This window comes from Diorhabda carinulata, chromosome 1, assembly GCF_026250575.1.
Source record: "Diorhabda carinulata isolate Delta chromosome 1, icDioCari1.1, whole genome shotgun sequence".
NCBI lineage: Eukaryota > Metazoa > Arthropoda > Insecta > Coleoptera > Chrysomelidae > Diorhabda > Diorhabda carinulata.
This window is the reverse complement of record NC_079460.1, coordinates 625,001-649,203: the sequence shown is the minus strand read 5'-3', so window position 1 is coordinate 649,203 and position 24,203 is coordinate 625,001. Positions and strand designations below refer to the sequence as shown.

At 37.3% G+C, this 24,203-nt stretch overlaps 4 non-coding genes across 4 annotated transcripts in view; all 4 read left to right on the top strand.

The window, feature by feature from the left end:
• The first annotated feature begins 8,841 nt into the window (after window positions 1–8,841).
• LOC130902612 (small subunit ribosomal RNA) lies at window positions 8,842–10,763 on the top strand. The gene has a single exon (XR_009060439.1). It is a non-coding gene; the product is annotated as a small subunit ribosomal RNA (ribosomal RNA).
• A 1,122-nt stretch (window positions 10,764–11,885) lies between these two features.
• Window positions 11,886–12,041, top strand: LOC130902531 (5.8S ribosomal RNA). The gene has a single exon (XR_009060409.1). It is a non-coding gene; the product is annotated as a 5.8S ribosomal RNA (ribosomal RNA).
• Window positions 12,042–21,006: 8,965 nt separating this feature from the next.
• LOC130902607 (small subunit ribosomal RNA) lies at window positions 21,007–22,928 on the top strand. The gene has a single exon (XR_009060438.1). It is a non-coding gene; the product is annotated as a small subunit ribosomal RNA (ribosomal RNA).
• Window positions 22,929–24,052: 1,124 nt separating this feature from the next.
• The window catches only part of LOC130902683 (5.8S ribosomal RNA), a 156-nt gene continuing 5 nt past the window's right edge, over window positions 24,053–24,203 (top strand). Inside the window, exon 1 of the ribosomal RNA XR_009060453.1 lies at window positions 24,053–24,203. This exon is cut by the window's right edge and continues 5 nt beyond it. This is a non-coding gene — a ribosomal RNA (5.8S ribosomal RNA).

Sequence of the window (24,203 nt, the reverse complement as noted above, 5' to 3'; positions counted from 1 at the left end):
TACTTTGCTTTTCATAATTATTACTATTTTCATACAACTTTTATATAATACACCTCGTACGTTCATACATCGAGCGGCCATCTAATTTCATAATACTTTTTTCCGTTATTGTTAATATTTTCATAACACTTTTATATAATATACCTCGAACGGCTTCTACATAAAAAAAATTTCCATTCAATTTACACAATTCAACTTTTTCGACAAGTTCCTATATCCTGCCGACCAGACACCAAACTTAATACGGTTTTATAGACACTAGCGCCCTCTGCCGGCCAGTCACCGAACTTAACACTGTTTTATAGACACTAGCGCCCTCTGCCGGAGAGACGACAAACTAAACACCTTTTTATAGACACTAGCGCCCTCTGCCGGAGAGACGACAAACTAAACACCTTTTTATAGACACTAGCGCCCTCTGCCGGCCAGTCACCGAACTTAACACGGTTTAATAGACACTAGCGCCCTCTGCCGGCCAGAAGACAAACTAAACACCGTTTTATAGACACTAGCGCTCTCTGCCGGCCAGTCACCGAACTTAGCTAATTTCGTAATACTTTGCTTTTCATAATTATTACTATTTTCATACAACTTTTATATAATACACCTCGTACGTTCATACATCGAGCGACGATCTAATTTCATAATACTTTTTTTCTTTATCGTTAATATTTTCATAACACTTTTATGTCATACACCTCGGACGACTTCTACATACAAAACATCTCCATTCAACTTCACATATCATCTTTCTCGACAAGTTCCTATATCGAGCGGAATTAAATTTCATAATACTTGTTTTTCATTATTATTTCTATTTTCATACAACTTTTATATAATACACCTCGTACGTTCATACATCGAGCGGCCATCTAATTTCATAATACTTTTTTCCGTTATTGTTAATATTTTCATAACACTTTTATATAATATACCTCGAACGGCTTCTACATAAAAAAAATTTCCATTCAATTTACACAATTCAACTTTTTCGACAAGTTGCTATATCCTGCCGACCAGACACCAAACTTAATACGGTTTTATAGACACTAGCGCCCTCTGCCGGCCAGTCACCGAACTTAACACGGTTTAATAGACACTAGCGCCCTCTGCCGGCCAGTCACCGAACTTAACACGGTTTAATAGACACTAGCGCCCTCTGCCGGCCAGAAGACAAACCAAACACAGTTTTATAGACACTAGCGCCCTCTGCCGGCCAGACGACAAACTGAACACGGTTTTATAGACACTAGCGCCCTCTGCCGGAGAGACGACAAACTAAACACATTTTTATAGAGACTAGCGCCCTCTGCCGGCCAGAAGACAAACCAAACACAGTTTTATAGACACTAGCGCCCTCTGCCGGCCAGACGACAAACTGAACACGGTTTTATAGACACTAGCGCCCTCTGCCGGCCAGTCACCAAACTTAGGTAGTTTCGTAATACTTTGTTTTTCATAATTATTACTATTTTCATAAAACTTTTATATAATACACCTCGTACGTTCATACATCGAGCGGCCATCTAATTTCATAATACTTTTTTCCGTTATTGTTAATATTTTCATAACACTTTTATATAATATACCTCGAACGGCTTCTACATAAAAAAAATTTCCATTCATTTTACACAATTCAACTTTTTCGACAAGTTCCTATATCCTGCCGACCAGACACCAAATTTAACACGGTTTTATAGACACTAGCGCTCTCTGCCGGCCAGTCACCGAACTTAACACTGTTTTATAGACACTAGCGCCCTCTGCCGGCCAGTGACCGAACTTAACACGGTTTAATAGACACTAGCGCCCTCTGCCGGCCAGACGACAAACTGAACACGGTTTTATAGACACTAGCGCCCTCTGCCGGCCAGACGACAAACTAAACACCTTTTTATAGACACTAGCGCCCTCTGCCGGAGAGACGACAAACTAAACACCTTTTTATAGACACTAGCGCCCTCTGCCGGCCAGTCACCGAACTTAACACGGTTTAATAGACACTAGCGCCCTCTGCCGGCCAGAAGACAAACTAAACACCGTTTTATAGACACTAGCGCCCTCTGCCGGCCAGTCACCGAACTTAGCTAATTTCGTAATACTTTGCTTTTCATAATTATTACTATTTTCATACAACTTTTATATAATACACCTCGTACGTTCATACATCGAGCGGCGATCTAATTTCATAATACTTTTTTTCCTTATGGTTAATATTTTCATAACACTTTTATGTCATACACCTCGGACGACTTCTACATACAAAACATCTCCATTCAACTTCACAAATCATCTTTCTCGACAAGTTCCTATATCGAGCGAAATTTAATTTCATAATACTTGTTTTTCATTATTATTTCTATTTTCATACAACTTTTATATAATACACCTCGTACGTTCATACATCGAGCGGCGATCTAATTTCATAATACTTTTTTTCTTTATCGTTAATATTTTCATAACACTTTTATGTCATACACCTCGGACGACTTCTACATACAAAACATCTCCATTCAACTTCACAAATCATTTTTCTCGACAAGTTCTTATATCGAGCGGAATTAAATTTCATAATACTTGTTTTTCATTATTATTTCTATTTTCATACAACTTTTATATAATACACCTCGTACGTTCATACATCGAGCGGCCATCTAATTTCATAATACTTTTTTCCGTTATTGTTAATATTTTCATAACACTTTTATATAATATACCTCGAACGGCTTCTACATAAAAAAAATTTCCATTCAATTTACACAATTCAACTCTTTCGACAAGTTCCTATATCCTGCCGACCAGACACCAAACTTAATAGGGTTTTATAGACACTAGCGCCCTCTGCCGGCCAGTCACCGAACTTAACACTGTTTTATAGACACTAGCGCCCTCTGCCGGAGAGACGACAAACTGAACACGGTTTTATAGATACTAGCGCCCTCTGCCGGAGAGACGACAAACTAAACACCTTTTTATAGACACTAGCGCCCTCTGCCGGAGAGACGACAAACTGAACACGGTTTTATAGATACTAGCGCCCTCTGCCGGCCAGTTACCGAACTTAACACGGTTTAATAGACACTAGCGCCCTCTGCCGGCCAGTCACCGAACTTAACACGGTTTAATAGACACTAGCGCCCTCTGCCGGCCAGAAGACAAACCAAACACAGTTTTATAGACACTAGCGCCCTCTGCCGGCCAGACGACAAACTGAACACGGTTTTATAGACACTAGCGCCCTCTGCCGGAGAGACGACAAACTAAACACATTTTTATAGAGACTAGCGCCCTCTGCCGGCCAGAAGACAAACCAAACACAGTTTTATAGACACTAGCGCCCTCTGCCGGCCAGACGACAAACTGAACACGGTTTTATAGACACTAGCGCCCTCTGCCGGCCAGTCACCAAACTTAGGTAGTTTCGTAATACTTTGTTTTTCATAATTATTACTATTTTCATAAAACTTTTATATAATACACCTCGTACGTTCATACATCGAGCGGCCATCTAATTTCATAATACTTTTTTCCGTTATTGTTAATATTTTCATAACACTTTTATATAATATACCTCGAACGGCTTCTACATAAAAAAAATTTCCATTCATTTTACACAATTCAACTTTTTCGACAAGTTCCTATATCCTGCCGACCAGACACCAAATTTAACACGGTTTTATAGACACTAGCGCTCTCTGCCGGCCAGTCACCGAACTTAACACTGTTTTATAGACACTAGCGCCCTCTGCCGGCCAGTGACCGAACTTAACACGGTTTAATAGACACTAGCGCCCTCTGCCGGCCAGACGACAAACTGAACACGGTTTTATAGACACTAGCGCCCTCTGCCGGCCAGACGACAAACTAAACACCTTTTTATAGACACTAGCGCCCTCTGCCGGAGAGACGACAAACTAAACACCTTTTTATAGACACTAGCGCCCTCTGCCGGCCAGTCACCGAACTTAACACGGTTTAATAGACACTAGCGCCCTCTGCCGGCCAGAAGACAAACTAAACACCGTTTTATAGACACTAGCGCCCTCTGCCGGCCAGTCACCGAACTTAGCTAATTTCGTAATACTTTGCTTTTCATAATTATTACTATTTTCATACAACTTTTATATAATACACCTCGTACGTTCATACATCGAGCGGCGATCTAATTTCATAATACTTTTTTTCCTTATGGTTAATATTTTCATAACACTTTTATGTCATACACCTCGGACGACTTCTACATACAAAACATCTCCATTCAACTTCACAAATCATCTTTCTCGACAAGTTCCTATATCGAGCGAAATTTAATTTCATAATACTTGTTTTTCATTATTATTTCTATTTTCATACAACTTTTATATAATACACCTCGTACGTTCATACATCGAGCGGCGATCTAATTTCATAATACTTTTTTTCTTTATCGTTAATATTTTCATAACACTTTTATGTCATACACCTCGGACGACTTCTACATACAAAACATCTCCATTCAACTTCACAAATCATTTTTCTCGACAAGTTCTTATATCGAGCGGAATTAAATTTCATAATACTTGTTTTTCATTATTATTTCTATTTTCATACAACTTTTATATAATACACCTCGTACGTTCATACATCGAGCGGCCATCTAATTTCATAATACTTTTTTCCTTTATTGTTAATATTTTCATAACACTTTTATATAATATACCTCGAACGGCTTCTACATAAAAAAAATTTCCATTCAATTTACACAATTCAACTCTTTCGACAAGTTCCTATATCCTGCCGACCAGACACCAAACTTAATAGGGTTTTATAGACACTAGCGCCCTCTGCCGGCCAGTCACCGAACTTAACACTGTTTTATAGACACTAGCGCCCTCTGCCGGAGAGACGACAAACTGAACACGGTTTTATAGATACTAGCGCCCTCTGCCGGAGAGACGACAAACTAAACACCTTTTTATAGACACTAGCGCCCTCTGCCGGAGAGACGACAAACTGAACACGGTTTTATAGATACTAGCGCCCTCTGCCGGCCAGTTACCGAACTTAACACGGTTTAATAGACACTAGCGCCCTCTGCCGGCCAGAAGACAAACCAAACACAGTTTTATAGACACTAGCGCCCTCTGCCGGAGAGACGACAAACTAAACACCTTTTTATAGACACTAGCGCCCTCTGCCGGCCAGTCACCGAACTTAACACGGTTTAATAGACACTAGCGCCCTCTGCCGGCCAGAAGACAAACTAAACACAGTTTTATAGACACTAGCGCCCTCTGCCGGAGAGACGACAAACTGAACACGGTTTTATAGATACTAGCGCCCTCTGCCGGCCAGTCACCAAACTTAGGTAATTTCGTAATACTTTGTTTTTCATAATTATTACTATTTTCATAAAACTTTTATATAATACACCTCGTACGTTCATACATCGAGCGGCCATCTAATTTCATAATACTTTTTTTCCTTATTGTTAATATTTGCATAACACTTTTATGTCATACACCTCGGACGGCTTTTAAATACAAAACATCTCCACTCAATTTTCACAAATCATCTTTTTCGACAAATTGCTATATCGAGCGGAATTTAATTTCATAATACTTGTTTTTCATTATTATTTCTATTTTCATACAACTTTTATATAATACACCTCGTACGTTCATACATCGAGCGGCGATCTAAATTCATAATACTTTTTTTCCTTATTGTTAATATTTGCATAACACTTTTATGTCATACACCTCGGACGGCTTTTAAATACAAAACATCTCCACTCAATTTTCACAAATCATCTTTCTCGACAAATTGCTATATCGAGCGGAATTTAATTTCATAATACTTGTTTTTTATTATTATTTCTATTTTCATACAACTTTTATATAATACACCTCGTACGTTCATACATCGAGCGGCGATCTAATTTCATAATACTTTTTTTCCTTATTGTTAATATTTTCATAACACTTTTATGTGATAGATACACCTCGGACGGCTTTTAAATACAAAACATCTCCACTCAATTTTCACAAATCATCTTTTTCGACAAATTGCTATATCGAGCGGAATTTAATTTCATAATACTTGTTTTTCATTATTATTTCTATTTTCATACAACTTTTATATAATACACCTCGTACGTTCATACATCGAGCGGCGATCTAAATTCATAATACTTTTTTTCCTTATTGTTAATATTTGCATAACACTTTTATGTCATACACCTCGGACGGCTTTTAAATACAAAACATCTCCACTCAATTTTCACAAATCATCTTTCTCGACAAATTGCTATATCGAGCGGAATTTAATTTCATAATACTTGTTTTTTATTATTATTTCTATTTTCATACAACTTTTATATAATACACCTCGTACGTTCATACATCGAGCGGCGATCTAATTTCATAATACTTTTTTTCCTTATGGTTAATATTTTCATAACACTTTTATGTCATACACCTCGGACGACTTCTACATACAAAACATCTCCATTCAACTTCACAAATCATCTTTCTCGACAAGTTCCTATATCGAGCGGAATTTAATTTCATAATACTTGTTTTTTATTATTATTTCTATTTTCATACAACTTTTATATAATACACCTCGTACGTTCATACATCGAGCGGCCATCTAATTTCATAATACTTTTTTTCCTTATTGTTAATATTTTCATAACACTTTTATGTGATAGATACACCTCGGACGGCTTTTAAATACAAAACATCTCCACTCAATTTTCACAAATCATCTTTTTCGACAAATTGCTATATCGAGCGGAATTTAATTTCATAATACTTGTTTTTCATTATTATTTCTATTTTCATACAACTTTTATATAATACACCTCGTACGTTCATACATCGAGCGGCGATCTAAATTCATAATACTTTTTTTCCTTATTGTTAATATTTGCATAACACTTTTATGTCATACACCTCGGACGGCTTTTAAATACAAAACATCTCCACTCAATTTTCACAAATCATCTTTCTCGACAAATTGCTATATCGAGCGGAATTTAATTTCATAATACTTGTTTTTCATTATTATTTCTATTTTCATACAACTTTTATATAATACACCTCGTACGTTCATACATCGAGCGGCGATCTAATTTCATAATACTTTTTTTCCTTATGGTTAATATTTTCATAACACTTTTATGTCATACACCTCGGACGACTTCTACATACAAAACATCTCCATTCAACTTCACAAATCATCTTTCTCGACAAGTTCCTATATCGAGCGGAATTTAATTTCATAATACTTGTTTTTCATTATTATTTCTATTTTCATACAACTTTTATATAATACACCTCGTACGTTCATACATCGAGCGGCCATCTAATTTCATAATACTTTTTTTCCTTATTGTTAATATTTGCATAACACTTTTATGTCATACACCTCGGACGGCTTTTAAATACAAAACATCTCCACTCAATTTTCACAAATCATCTTTCTCGACAAATTGCTATATCGAGCGGAATTTAATTTCATAATACTTGTTTTTTATTATTATTTCTATTTTCATACAACTTTTATATAATACACCTCGTACGTTCATACATCGAGCGGCGATCTAAATTCATAATACTTTTTTTCCTTATGGTTAATATTTTCATAACATTTTTATGTCATACACCTCGGACGACTTCTACATACAAAACATCTCCATTCAACTTCACAAATCATCTTTCTCGACAAGTTCCTATATCGAGCGGAATTTAATTTCATAATACTTGTTTTTCATTATTATTTCTATTTTCATACAACTTTTATATAATACACCTCGTACGTTCATACATCGAGCGGCGATCTAATTTCATAATACTTTTTTTCCTTATTGTTAATATTTTCATAACACTTTTATGTGATAGATACACCTCGGACGGCTTCTAAATACAAAACATGTAATTTCATAATACTTCTTTTTAATATTCACAATACATCTTTTATATATTTTCACTATACATCTTTATTAATGTTAATGTAGAAGGCGTACCGTTGTACAGCGCACATATATGTGTGGTGTATCGAAGTTGACGTCTCGTTAAATTTTAATAAACTCGTTATAATTTACGTAAAGACGTTGTTTCGGTCATTCCACATCGGTGGATTATATAGTTTTCTGAAAGGGTCCCCGTTCTCCTCCAATATATTAACGTATATTGCTAGCGGTTCCCTTTTTAGATATTATATCAATTTATCCACAAATTAAATATCTATTGCGAGATCGCGAATTTAGCTAGCGTTCTATCGTGAGCGATTCATATGCGATCGTCTATGAAAAATATATATTATATTACACTTTTATATATATAATACACAATATTTGCGATAACTCTCATTATTCCGTGCGAGAATAAAAATTTCGTTCATTATTACCTAATGTATAAACCATGTCGCTTACAATCTAGCGAAGGGTAGAGATAATGTCGAAATTGTAGCCCGGTCGACGTAATCATCTAATTTTTCTCATTTCGATTAAATTTAGATAGATTTATAGTCGATTCGGTGAAATTTTATAAAATAAGAAAAAATATAAATAAAGCGTGGCGCTGAAAATTATATATTTTCAATAATAAGCGCAGCAAACACGCAAAAGAAAAAGTAAATAACAATGTGTTTATACACGAATATAGATGATTATTATATTATGTATAAATATAAAGTATATATGTAATATAAAAAACATCATCATAATTTATCCTCTTTTGGATATTGTTATTAAAACTTTTTCGATAATAGTTTTTTATTATAAAATATATATATATATATATATATATAATAATAATAGTAATAATATATATTATATATATTATAAAACACAGTTCCCTGGTTGATCCTGCCAGTAGTCATATGCTTGTCTCAAAGATTAAGCCATGCATGTCTCAGTACAAGCCAAATTAAGGTGAAACCGCGAAAGGCTCATTAAATCAGTTATGGTTCCTTAGATCGTACCCACATTTACTTGGATAACTGTGGTAATTCTAGAGCTAATACATGCAAACAGAGTTCCGACCGGAGACGGAAGGAGCGCTTTTATTAGATCAAAACCAATCGGTGGCGGGCTTGCTCGTCATCGTACAATTTGGTGACTCTGAATAACTTTTCGCTGATCGCACGGTCTCGCACCGGCGACGCATCTTTCAAATGTCTGCCTTATCAACTGTCGATGGTAGGTTCTGCGCCTACCATGGTTGTAACGGGTAACGGGGAATCAGGGTTCGATTCCGGAGAGGGAGCCTGAGAAACGGCTACCACATCCAAGGAAGGCAGCAGGCGCGCAAATTACCCACTCCCGGCACGGGGAGGTAGTGACGAAAAATAACGATACGGGACTCATCCGAGGCCCCGTAATCGGAATGAGTACACTCTAAACCCTTTAACGAGGATCAATTGGAGGGCAAGTCTGGTGCCAGCAGCCGCGGTAATTCCAGCTCCAATAGCGTATATTAAAGTTGTTGCGGTTAAAAAGCTCGTAGTCGAATCTGTGTCCCACGCCGCTGGTTCATCGTACGCGGTGTTAACTGGCGTGTCGTGGGACGTCCTGCCGGTGGGCTTAGCTCGCAAGGGCGGCCCAACTCAATCCCGCCGCGGTGCTCTTGACTGAGTGTCGAGGTGGGCCGGCACGTTTACTTTGAACAAATTAGAGTGCTTAAAGCAGGCCAAAATTTTGCCTGAATACTGTGTGCATGGAATAATGGAATAGGACCTCGGTTCTATTTTGTTGGTTTTCGGAACCCCGAGGTAATGATTAATAGGAACGGATGGGGGCATTCGTATTGCGACGTTAGAGGTGAAATTCTTGGATCGTCGCAAGACGGACAGAAGCGAAAGCATTTGCCAAAAACGCTTTCATTGATCAAGAACGAAAGTTAGAGGTTCGAAGGCGATCAGATACCGCCCTAGTTCTAACCATAAACGATGCCAGCTAGCGATCCGCCGACGTTCCTCCGATGACTCGGCGGGCAGCTTCCGGGAAACCAAAGCTTTTGGGTTCCGGGGGAAGTATGGTTGCAAAGCTGAAACTTAAAGGAATTGACGGAAGGGCACCACCAGGAGTGGAGCCTGCGGCTTAATTTGACTCAACACGGGAAACCTCACCAGGCCCGGACACCGGAAGGATTGACAGATTGAGAGCTCTTTCTTGATTCGGTGGGTGGTGGTGCATGGCCGTTCTTAGTTGGTGGAGCGATTTGTCTGGTTAATTCCGATAACGAACGAGACTCTAGCCTGCTAACTAGGCGTATTTCGACATCCCAAAGGCCCGTCGGTATTGAGTTTCGGCTCTTGCCGTTCGCGGTTTTTACTGTCGGCGTACAAATAATTCTTCTTAGAGGGACAGGCGGCTTCTAGCCGCACGAGATTGAGCAATAACAGGTCTGTGATGCCCTTAGATGTTCTGGGCCGCACGCGCGCTACACTGAAGGAATCAGCGTGTCCTCCCTGGCCGAGCGGCCCGGGTAACCCGCTGAACCTCCTTCGTGCTAGGGATTGGGGCTTGCAATTGTTCCCCATGAACGAGGAATTCCCAGTAAGCGCGAGTCATAAGCTCGCGTTGATTACGTCCCTGCCCTTTGTACACACCGCCCGTCGCTACTACCGATTGAATGATTTAGTGAGGTCTTCGGACTGAGCGCGGTGGCGTTTCGGCGTCGCCGATGCTTCGGAAAGATGACCAAACTTGATCATTTAGAGGAAGTAAAAGTCGTAACAAGGTTTCCGTAGGTGAACCTGCGGAAGGATCATTACAGAGTATTTGTTCGTTTTTAAACAAAAAAAAAAAAAAACGAAATCAAGTCTGTATTAATTGTAAAAGAGAATTTTCTTCTACAAAATTATCGAACTCTTCAAAAGAAATTTATATATGTTATAAATTATATATATATATATATATATATATATATTATAGATGTATATATATTGAAATCTTTTTTTAATTTTTACAAAATTCGAACAAGTTTCGAATAAAATTAAAAAAAAAAAGATAAATATAATTCATACGTCTATAAAAATATATTTACATATATAAATTTTTCCAATAAAAATATAACGAAAAATTTTTATCATAGTTTATAGAAGGCGTCGACGACGATGACGACACAACAATAACAACATATGTATTATTATATATTATAACGATTGACGGAACGATCATTAACAAAATTTCTTGTTAACTAAAAACGTTCTGATAAAGAATCGTTATTATAATAAACGAAAAATATATAGTTTATTGAAACGTCGTCTGTTGTCGTGTGTGTGTGTCTATATTTTTATGGATAAATTTTATTTCGTTTATTATATTATTACCTAAGTTTTTTATCGTTTGAAGGTAATACAAGAAAATATCGACAAGATTATATGTGATGATTATGTTATTGAGACATTTTCATCCGGGTACCTAAACGAAATTTAAGCACATGTCGATTCTATCGATATGTATAAAAATTCGTTTTAGAAATAATATTTTATGTATTATTTCGAAGGTGTTCGAAGATTTACGCCCGACCGTCGAAATTTGTATAAAACTTTCAAGATAAAAAAAAAACTGTAATAATATAAAGAGGAGGAATATATCGTGCGAGATATCTGTCTATGCGCGCCTCGTTTGTAATAAAACATGTGCAGCGGTTAAAATTTATCAGATATATCAAAGTACGATATTATAATTTCTCTAAAAGTTTCGAATAATTACCATTTATTATAATATATATATATATGTATATATATATATATATATATATAAAAAATGTCGTTATATAAATTTTCTATACGCGTATAAGATATTATAATAATATTATTAATTTAATAATTATCAAATATTAAAAATACGACGAATAGAATATGAGAAAACGACATAATAATAAAATGATTACCCTGAACGGTGAATCACTTGGCTCGTGGGTCGATGAAGAACGCAGCTAATTGCGCGTCAACTTGTGAACTGCAGGACACATGAACATCGACATTTCGAACGCACATTGCGGTCCTCGGATACTCGTTCCCGGACCACTCCTGACTGAGGGTCGTATCAATTTAAAAGACTGCTTAGAATTTAAAATTTTTCTATTTATTAAAGAAAAATAATGCCTAAGCGTGTTGGATGTGAAACAATAACGCACACTAATTAAGAAAAAACACATGCACATACAAACTTGTGCGTATTTTTTTTGTATTTGTGCGGCATCCTAAAGTGCGAAAAGCAGCGTAAATTTTTATAGAAAAAGTTACGCAATTTTTGAACACAACCCGCTATACCATAAATTAATCGTGTATTTATATGAAATACATAAAATTTGTTTGGTAGAGAGTTATATTTATATATAATATATATATATATTATACATATATACGACGTATATATAGTCGATAAATAAGTGTGTGTATATATAATATATTTATGATAAAATGATAACGCGGTCGTCGTGTCCGAGAGAAATAATAAAGTTTCGAAGACTGGACGTCTGACCAGTGTTTTATTTATATCATTTATACACACGGTATATCGACAAAATATATGAATTATATATATTAAAAATATTATATATGTATAAAGGCTGGTGGTGTGTTGCTGATGCTGATGCTGATGCTGATGCTGATGCTGATGCTGCTGCTGCTGCCGACTCTTTAAATAAAAACAAATAATGTTATATTTCATATGAGAGATGATATTATTATTAAACACACGTTTTTTTTTTATGATAGTTTGGCGAATTGTATTTAAATATTATAAGAGATATATTATAATATATCGACCTCAGAGCAGGTGAGATTACCCGCTGAATTTAAGCATATTACTAAGCGGAGGAAAAGAAACTAACTAGGATTCCCTCAGTAGCTGCGAGCGAACAGGGAAAAGCCCAGCACCGAATCCCGTGGTCGATATCGGCCACCGGGAAATGTGGTGTTAGGGAGGATCCGTTTATCACGAGATCGTGCGGCGCGTCCAAGTCCTTCTTGAACGGGGCCACAGCCCATAGAGGGTGCCAGGCCCGTAGCGACCGTTGCCGATTGCGTGAGGATCTCTCCTGAGAGTCGGGTTGCTTGAGAGTGCAGCCCTAAGTGGGTGGTAAACTCCATCTAAGGCTAAATATGACCACGAGACCGATAGCGAACAAGTACCGTGAGGGAAAGTTGAAAAGCACTTTGAAGAGAGAGTTCAAGAGTACGTGAAACCGTTCAGGGGTAAACCTGAGAAACCCGAAAGGTCGAAAGAGGAAATTCATTCGCGTTTCGATAATTGAAGTTGAACGTTTGTATGACGGATATTGTTTGTGTTTCGGCATATTACAATAAATCGCGTTTTACGTTTTTCTAATCGATATCGAACGCGTGCACTTTTCCTCTAGTAGGACGTCGTGATCCGTTGGGTGTCTGTCTAAGACTCGAGGTGGTAGACCACTTGATTTTATTCGAATTCATGGGGACCCTCGATGTTCCGACAGACTCGCTCGACGGTAGAAATATGGCGCGGGGCCGCTAGATTAATTAGCGTTCGGCCCGTAGCAAGAGCGTTTCGTGTTTGACGGTAATCGGACATAATGCCGATTCTGTCCCGGAACGACTGTTGGTTACGGTGTTCTCGAACAGACCTCGTTTTGAAACGCCGATCAACGACGCTATCGATTTGGGTAATTTCAGGACCCGTCTTGAAACACGGACCAAGGAGTCTAGCATGTGCGCGAGTCATTGGGAAATAACTAAACCTAAAGGCGTAATGAAAGTAAAGGTTTACCTCGCGTAGACCAAGGGAGGATAAGCGATTTGCAAATAAAAATTGTAAACGCTTCGCACTCCCGGGGCGTCTCGTTCTCATTACGAGAAGAGGCGCACCAAGAGCGTACACGCTGGGACCCGAAAGATGGTGAACTATGCCTGGTCAGGACGAAGTCAGGGGAAACCCTGATGGAGGTCCGTAGCGATTCTGACGTGCAAATCGATCGTCGGAACTGGGTATAGGGGCGAAAGACTAATCGAACCATCTAGTAGCTGGTTCCCTCCGAAGTTTCCCTCAGGATAGCTGGCGCTCGTAGCGTACGAGTTTCATCCGGTAAAGCGAATGATTAGAGGCATTGGGGTCGAAACGACCTCAACCTATTCTCAAACTTTAAATGGGTGAGATCTCCGGCTTGCTCGAACTTATGAAGCCGCGAGACTCGAATCAGAGTGCCAAGTGGGCCATTTTTGGTAAGCAGAACTGGCGCTGTGGGATGAACCAAACGTCGAGTTAAAGCGCCAAAATCGACGCTTATGGGATACCATGAAAGGCGTTGGTAACTTAAGACAGCAGGACGGTGGCCATGGAAGTCGGAATCCGCCAAGGAGTGTGTAACAACTCACCTGCCGAAGTTACTAGCCCTGAAAATGGATGGCGCTGAAGCGTCGTGCTTATACTCGACCGTCAGCGGCATGTGCGGTTCGCGTTTTGCGCGCGACCATGAAGCTCTGACGAGTAGGAGGGTCGCGGCGGTGTGCGCAGAAGGATTGGCCGTGAGGCCGTCTGGAGCCGCCGTCGGTGCAGATCTTGGTGGTAGTAGCAAATACTCCAGCGAGGCCCTGGAGGACTGACGTGGAGAAGGGTTTCGTGTGAACAGCCGTTGCACACGAGTCAGTCGATCCTAAGCCCTAGGCGAAAGCCGATGTTGATGTGGTGTAGCTTTATTTACTTACGTAAAAAGTTTGTACACACCCATCGGGCGAAAGGGAATCCGGTTCCTATTCCGGAACCCGGCAGCGGAACCGTCAAAAAGTCGGGCCCTCGCAAGAGAGTTCGTCGGGGTAACCCAAAAGGACCTGGAGACGCCGTCGGGAGATCCGGGAAGAGTTTTCTTTTCTGCATAAGCGTTCGAGTTCCATGGAATCCTCTAGCAGGGAGATATGGTTTGGAACGCGAAGAGCACCGCAGTTGCAGCGGTGTCCGGATCTTCCCCTCGGACCTTGAAAATCCAGGAGAGGGCCACGTGGAGGCTCGCGCCGGTTCGTACCCATATCCGCAGCAGGTCTCCAAGATGAAGAGGCTCTAGTCGATAGAATAATGTAGGTAAGGGAAGTCGGCAAATTGGATCCGTAACTTCGGGATAAGGATTGGCTCTGAGGATCGGGGCGTGTCGGGCTTGGCGAGGAAGTGGGTCACGGCTGACGTGCCGGGCCTGGGCGAGGTGAAGTAATTGGAGCATCTCTCTTTCCTTCCTGGTTGGAGTTTGTGATAATTAACCGTTTTATAGACACTAGCGCCCTCTGCCGGCCAGTCACCGAACTTAGCTAATTTCGTAATACTTTGCTTTTCATAATTATTACTATTTTCATACAACTTTTATATAATACACCTCGTACGTTCATACATCGAGCGGCGATCTAATTTCATAATACTTTTTTTCCTTATGGTTAATATTTTCATAACACTTTTATGTCATACACCTCGGACGACTTCTACATACAAAACATCTCCATTCAACTTCACAAATCATCTTTCTCGACAAGTTCCTATATCGAGCGAAATTTAATTTCATAATACTTGTTTTTCATTATTATTTCTATTTTCATACAACTTTTATATAATACACCTCGTACGTTCATACATCGAGCGGCGATCTAATTTCATAATACTTTTTTTCTTTATCGTTAATATTTTCATAACACTTTTATGTCATACACCTCGGACGACTTCTACATACAAAACATCTCCATTCAACTTCACAAATCATTTTTCTCGACAAGTTCTTATATCGAGCGGAATTAAATTTCATAATACTTGTTTTTCATTATTATTTCTATTTTCATACAACTTTTATATAATACACCTCGTACGTTCATACATCGAGCGGCCATCTAATTTCATAATACTTTTTTCCTTTATTGTTAATATTTTCATAACACTTTTATATAATATACCTCGAACGGCTTCTACATAAAAAAAATTTCCATTCAATTTACACAATTCAACTCTTTCGACAAGTTCCTATATCCTGCCGACCAGACACCAAACTTAATAGGGTTTTATAGACACTAGCGCCCTCTGCCGGCCAGTCACCGAACTTAACACTGTTTTATAGACACTAGCGCCCTCTGCCGGAGAGACGACAAACTGAACACGGTTTTATAGATACTAGCGCCCTCTGCCGGAGAGACGACAAACTAAACACCTTTTTATAGACACTAGCGCCCTCTGCCGGAGAGACGACAAACTGAACACGGTTTTATAGATACTAGCGCCCTCTGCCGGCCAGTTACCGAACTTAACACGGTTTAATAGACACTAGCGCCCTCTGCCGGCCAGAAGACAAACCAAACACAGTTTTATAGACACTAGCGCCCTCTGCCGGAGAGACGACAAACTAAACACCTTTTTATAGACACTAGCGCCCTCTGCCGGCCAGTCACCGAACTTAACACGGTTTAATAGACACTAGCGCCCTCTGCCGGCCAGAAGACAAACTAAACACAGTTTTATAGACACTAGCGCCCTCTGCCGGAGAGACGACAAACTGAACACGGTTTTATAGATACTAGCGCCCTCTGCCGGCCAGTCACCAAACTTAGGTAATTTCGTAATACTTTGTTTTTCATAATTATTACTATTTTCATAAAACTTTTATATAATACACCTCGTACGTTCATACATCGAGCGGCCATCTAATTTCATAATACTTTTTTTCCTTATTGTTAATATTTTCATAACACTTTTATGTCATACACCTCGGACGGCTTTTAAATACAAAACATCTCCACTCAATTTTCACAAATCATCTTTCTCGACAAATTGCTATATCGAGCGGAATTTAATTTCATAATACTTGTTTTTCATTATTATTTCTATTTTCATACAACTTTTATATAATACACCTCGTACGTTCATACATCGAGCGGCGATCTAATTTCATAATACTTTTTTTCCTTATTGTTAATATTTTCATAACACTTTTATGTGATAGATACACCTCGGACGGCTTTTAAATACAAAACATCTCCACTCAATTTTCACAAATCATCTTTTTCGACAAATTGCTATATCGAGCGGAATTTAATTTCATAATACTTGTTTTTCATTATTATTTCTATTTTCATACAACTTTTATATAATACACCTCGTACGTTCATACATCGAGCGGCGATCTAAATTCATAATACTTTTTTTCCTTATTGTTAATATTTGCATAACACTTTTATGTCATACACCTCGGACGGCTTTTAAATACAAAACATCTCCACTCAATTTTCACAAATCATCTTTCTCGACAAATTGCTATATCGAGCGGAATTTAATTTCATAATACTTGTTTTTTATTATTATTTCTATTTTCATACAACTTTTATATAATACACCTCGTACGTTCATACATCGAGCGGCGATCTAATTTCATAATACTTTTTTTCCTTATTGTTAATATTTTCATAACACTTTTATGTGATAGATACACCTCGGACGGCTTTTAAATACAAAACATCTCCACTCAATTTTCACAAATCATCTTTTTCGACAAATTGCTATATCGAGCGGAATTTAATTTCATAATACTTGTTTTTCATTATTATTTCTATTTTCATACAACTTTTATATAATACACCTCGTACGTTCATACATCGAGCGGCGATCTAAATTCATAATACTTTTTTTCCTTATTGTTAATATTTGCATAACACTTTTATGTCATACACCTCGGACGGCTTTTAAATACAAAACATCTCCACTCAATTTTCACAAATCATCTTTCTCGACAAATTGCTATATCGAGCGGAATTTAATTTCATAATACTTGTTTTTTATTATTATTTCTATTTTCATACAACTTTTATATAATACACCTCGTACGTTCATACATCGAGCGGCGATCTAATTTCATAATACTTTTTTTCCTTATGGTTAATATTTTCATAACACTTTTATGTCATACACCTCGGACGACTTCTACATACAAAACATCTCCATTCAACTTCACAAATCATCTTTCTCGACAAGTTCCTATATCGAGCGGAATTTAATTTCATAATACTTGTTTTTTATTATTATTTCTATTTTCATACAACTTTTATATAATACACCTCGTACGTTCATACATCGAGCGGCCATCTAATTTCATAATACTTTTTTTCCTTATTGTTAATATTTTCATAACACTTTTATGTGATAGATACACCTCGGACGGCTTTTAAATACAAAACATCTCCACTCAATTTTCACAAATCATCTTTTTCGACAAATTGCTATATCGAGCGGAATTTAATTTCATAATACTTGTTTTTCATTATTATTTCTATTTTCATACAACTTTTATATAATACACCTCGTACGTTCATACATCGAGCGGCGATCTAAATTCATAATACTTTTTTTCCTTATTGTTAATATTTGCATAACACTTTTATGTCATACACCTCGGACGGCTTTTAAATACAAAACATCTCCACTCAATTTTCACAAATCATCTTTCTCGACAAATTGCTATATCGAGCGGAATTTAATTTCATAATACTTGTTTTTTATTATTATTTCTATTTTCATACAACTTTTATATAATACACCTCGTACGTTCATACATCGAGCGGCGATCTAATTTCATAATACTTTTTTTCCTTATGGTTAATATTTTCATAACACTTTTATGTCATACACCTCGGACGACTTCTACATACAAAACATCTCCATTCAACTTCACAAATCATCTTTCTCGACAAGTTCCTATATCGAGCGGAATTTAATTTCATAATACTTGTTTTTTATTATTATTTCTATTTTCATACAACTTTTATATAATACACCTCGTACGTTCATACATCGAGCGGCCATCTAATTTCATAATACTTTTTTTCCTTATTGTTAATATTTTCATAACACTTTTATGTGATAGATACACCTCGGACGGCTTTTAAATACAAAACATCTCCACTCTTTTTTCACAAATCATCTTTTTCGACAAATTGCTATATCGAGCGGAATTTAATTTCATAATACTTGTTTTTCATTATTATTTCTATTTTCATACAACTTTTATATAATACACCTCGTACGTTCATACATCGAGCGGCGATCTAAATTCATAATACTTTTTTTCCTTATTGTTAATATTTGCATAACACTTTTATGTCATACACCTCGGACGGCTTTTAAATACAAAACATCTCCACTCAATTTTCACAAATCATCTTTCTCGACAAATTGCTATATCGAGCGGAATTTAATTTCATAATACTTGTTTTTCATTATTATTTCTATTTTCATACAACTTTTATATAATACACCTCGTACGTTCATACATCGAGCGGCGATCTAATTTCATAATACTTTTTTTCCTTATGGTTAATATTTTCATAACACTTTTATGTCATACACCTCGGACGACTTCTACATACAAAACATCTCCATTCAACTTCACAAATCATCTTTCTCGACAAGTTCCTATATCGAGCGGAATTTAATTTCATAATACTTGTTTTTCATTATTATTTCTATTTTCATACAACTTTTATATAATACACCTCGTACGTTCATACATCGAGCGGCCATCTAATTTCATAATACTTTTTTTCCTTATTGTTAATATTTGCATAACACTTTTATGTCATACACCTCGGACGGCTTTTAAATACAAAACATCTCCACTCAATTTTCACAAATCATCTTTCTCGACAAATTGCTATATCGAGCGGAATTTAATTTCATAATACTTGTTTTTTATTATTATTTCTATTTTCATACAACTTTTATATAATACACCTCGTACGTTCATACATCGAGCGGCGATCTAAATTCATAATACTTTTTTTCCTTATGGTTAATATTTTCATAACATTTTTATGTCATACACCTCGGACGACTTCTACATACAAAACATCTCCATTCAACTTCACAAATCATCTTTCTCGACAAGTTCCTATATCGAGCGGAATTTAATTTCATAATACTTGTTTTTCATTATTATTTCTATTTTCATACAACTTTTATATAATACACCTCGTACGTTCATACATCGAGCGGCGATCTAATTTCATAATACTTTTTTTCCTTATTGTTAATATTTTCATAACACTTTTATGTGATAGATACACCTCGGACGGCTTCTAAATACAAAACATGTAATTTCATAATACTTCTTTTTAATATTCACAATACATCTTTTATATATTTTCACTATACATCTTTATTAATGTTAATGTAGAAGGCGTACCGTTGTACAGCGCACATATATGTGTGGTGTATCGAAGTTGACGTCTCGTTAAATTTTAATAAACTCGTTATAATTTACGTAAAGACGTTGTTTCGGTCATTCCACATCGGTGGATTATATAGTTTTCTGAAAGGGTCCCCGTTCTCCTCCAATATATTAACGTATATTGCTAGCGGTTCCCTTTTTAGATATTATATCAATTTATCCACAAATTAAATATCTATTGCGAGATCGCGAATTTAGCTAGCGTTCTATCGTGAGCGATTCATATGCGATCGTCTATGAAAAATATATATTATATTACACTTTTATATATATAATACACAATATTTGCGATAACTCTCATTATTCCGTGCGAGAATAAAAATTTCGTTCATTATTACCTAATGTATAAACCATGTCGCTTACAATCTAGCGAAGGGTAGAGATAATGTCGAAATTGTAGCCCGGTCGACGTAATCATCTAATTTTTCTCATTTCGATTAAATTTAGATAGATTTATAGTCGATTCGGTGAAATTTTATAAAATAAGAAAAAATATAAATAAAGCGTGGCGCTGAAAATTATATATTTTCAATAATAAGCGCAGCAAACACGCAAAAGAAAAAGTAAATAACAATGTGTTTATACACGAATATAGATGATTATTATATTATGTATAAATATAAAGTATATATGTAATATAAAAAACATCATCATAATTTATCCTCTTTTGGATATTGTTATTAAAACTTTTTCGATAATAGTTTTTTATTATAAAATATATATATATATATATATATATATAATAATAATAGTAATAATATATATTATATATATTATAAAACACAGTTCCCTGGTTGATCCTGCCAGTAGTCATATGCTTGTCTCAAAGATTAAGCCATGCATGTCTCAGTACAAGCCAAATTAAGGTGAAACCGCGAAAGGCTCATTAAATCAGTTATGGTTCCTTAGATCGTACCCACATTTACTTGGATAACTGTGGTAATTCTAGAGCTAATACATGCAAACAGAGTTCCGACCGGAGACGGAAGGAGCGCTTTTATTAGATCAAAACCAATCGGTGGCGGGCTTGCTCGTCATCGTACAATTTGGTGACTCTGAATAACTTTTCGCTGATCGCACGGTCTCGCACCGGCGACGCATCTTTCAAATGTCTGCCTTATCAACTGTCGATGGTAGGTTCTGCGCCTACCATGGTTGTAACGGGTAACGGGGAATCAGGGTTCGATTCCGGAGAGGGAGCCTGAGAAACGGCTACCACATCCAAGGAAGGCAGCAGGCGCGCAAATTACCCACTCCCGGCACGGGGAGGTAGTGACGAAAAATAACGATACGGGACTCATCCGAGGCCCCGTAATCGGAATGAGTACACTCTAAACCCTTTAACGAGGATCAATTGGAGGGCAAGTCTGGTGCCAGCAGCCGCGGTAATTCCAGCTCCAATAGCGTATATTAAAGTTGTTGCGGTTAAAAAGCTCGTAGTCGAATCTGTGTCCCACGCCGCTGGTTCATCGTACGCGGTGTTAACTGGCGTGTCGTGGGACGTCCTGCCGGTGGGCTTAGCTCGCAAGGGCGGCCCAACTCAATCCCGCCGCGGTGCTCTTGACTGAGTGTCGAGGTGGGCCGGCACGTTTACTTTGAACAAATTAGAGTGCTTAAAGCAGGCCAAAATTTTGCCTGAATACTGTGTGCATGGAATAATGGAATAGGACCTCGGTTCTATTTTGTTGGTTTTCGGAACCCCGAGGTAATGATTAATAGGAACGGATGGGGGCATTCGTATTGCGACGTTAGAGGTGAAATTCTTGGATCGTCGCAAGACGGACAGAAGCGAAAGCATTTGCCAAAAACGCTTTCATTGATCAAGAACGAAAGTTAGAGGTTCGAAGGCGATCAGATACCGCCCTAGTTCTAACCATAAACGATGCCAGCTAGCGATCCGCCGACGTTCCTCCGATGACTCGGCGGGCAGCTTCCGGGAAACCAAAGCTTTTGGGTTCCGGGGGAAGTATGGTTGCAAAGCTGAAACTTAAAGGAATTGACGGAAGGGCACCACCAGGAGTGGAGCCTGCGGCTTAATTTGACTCAACACGGGAAACCTCACCAGGCCCGGACACCGGAAGGATTGACAGATTGAGAGCTCTTTCTTGATTCGGTGGGTGGTGGTGCATGGCCGTTCTTAGTTGGTGGAGCGATTTGTCTGGTTAATTCCGATAACGAACGAGACTCTAGCCTGCTAACTAGGCGTATTTCGACATCCCAAAGGCCCGTCGGTATTGAGTTTCGGCTCTTGCCGTTCGCGGTTTTTACTGTCGGCGTACAAATAATTCTTCTTAGAGGGACAGGCGGCTTCTAGCCGCACGAGATTGAGCAATAACAGGTCTGTGATGCCCTTAGATGTTCTGGGCCGCACGCGCGCTACACTGAAGGAATCAGCGTGTCCTCCCTGGCCGAGCGGCCCGGGTAACCCGCTGAACCTCCTTCGTGCTAGGGATTGGGGCTTGCAATTGTTCCCCATGAACGAGGAATTCCCAGTAAGCGCGAGTCATAAGCTCGCGTTGATTACGTCCCTGCCCTTTGTACACACCGCCCGTCGCTACTACCGATTGAATGATTTAGTGAGGTCTTCGGACTGAGCGCGGTGGCGTTTCGGCGTCGCCGATGCTTCGGAAAGATGACCAAACTTGATCATTTAGAGGAAGTAAAAGTCGTAACAAGGTTTCCGTAGGTGAACCTGCGGAAGGATCATTACAGAGTATTTGTTCGTTTTTAAACAAAAAAAAAAAAAAACGAAATCAAGTCTGTATTAATTGTAAAAGAGAATTTTCTTCTACAAAATTATCGAACTCTTCAAAAGAAATTTATATATGTTATAAATTATATATATATATATATATATATATATATTATAGATGTATATATATTGAAATCTTTTTTTAATTTTTACAAAATTCGAACAAGTTTCGAATAAAATTAAAAAAAAAAAGATAAATATAATTCATACGTCTATAAAAATATATTTACATATATAAATTTTTCCAATAAAAATATAACGAAAAATTTTTATCATAGTTTATAGAAGGCGTCGACGACGATGACGACACAACAATAACAACATATGTATTATTATATATTATAACGATTGACGGAACGATCATTAACAAAATTTCTTGTTAACTAAAAACGTTCTGATAAAGAATCGTTATTATAATAAACGAAAAATATATAGTTTATTGAAACGTCGTCTGTTGTCGTGTGTGTGTGTCTATATTTTTATGGATAAATTTTATTTCGTTTATTATATTATTACCTAAGTTTTTTATCGTTTGAAGGTAATACAAGAAAATATCGACAAGATTATATGTGATGATTATGTTATTGAGACATTTTCATCCGGGTACCTAAACGAAATTTAAGCACATGTCGATTCTATCGATATGTATAAAAATTCGTTTTAGAAATAATATTTTATGTATTATTTCGAAGGTGTTCGAAGATTTACGCCCGACCGTCGAAATTTGTATAAAACTTTCAAGATAAAAAAAAAACTGTAATAATATAAAGAGGAGGAATATATCGTGCGAGATATCTGTCTATGCGCGCCTCGTTTGTAATAAAACATGTGCAGCGGTTAAAATTTATCAGATATATCAAAGTACGATATTATAATTTCTCTAAAAGTTTCGAATAATTACCATTTATTATAATATATATATATATGTATATATATATATATATATATATATAAAAAATGTCGTTATATAAATTTTCTATACGCGTATAAGATATTATAATAATATTATTAATTTAATAATTATCAAATATTAAAAATACGACGAATAGAATATGAGAAAACGACATAATAATAAAATGATTACCCTGAACGGTGAATCACTTGGCTCGTGGGTCGATGAAGAACGCAGCTAATTGCGCGTCAACTTGTGAACTGCAGGACACATGAACATCGACATTTCGAACGCACATTGCGGTCCTCGGATACTCGTTCCCGGACCACTCCTGACTGAG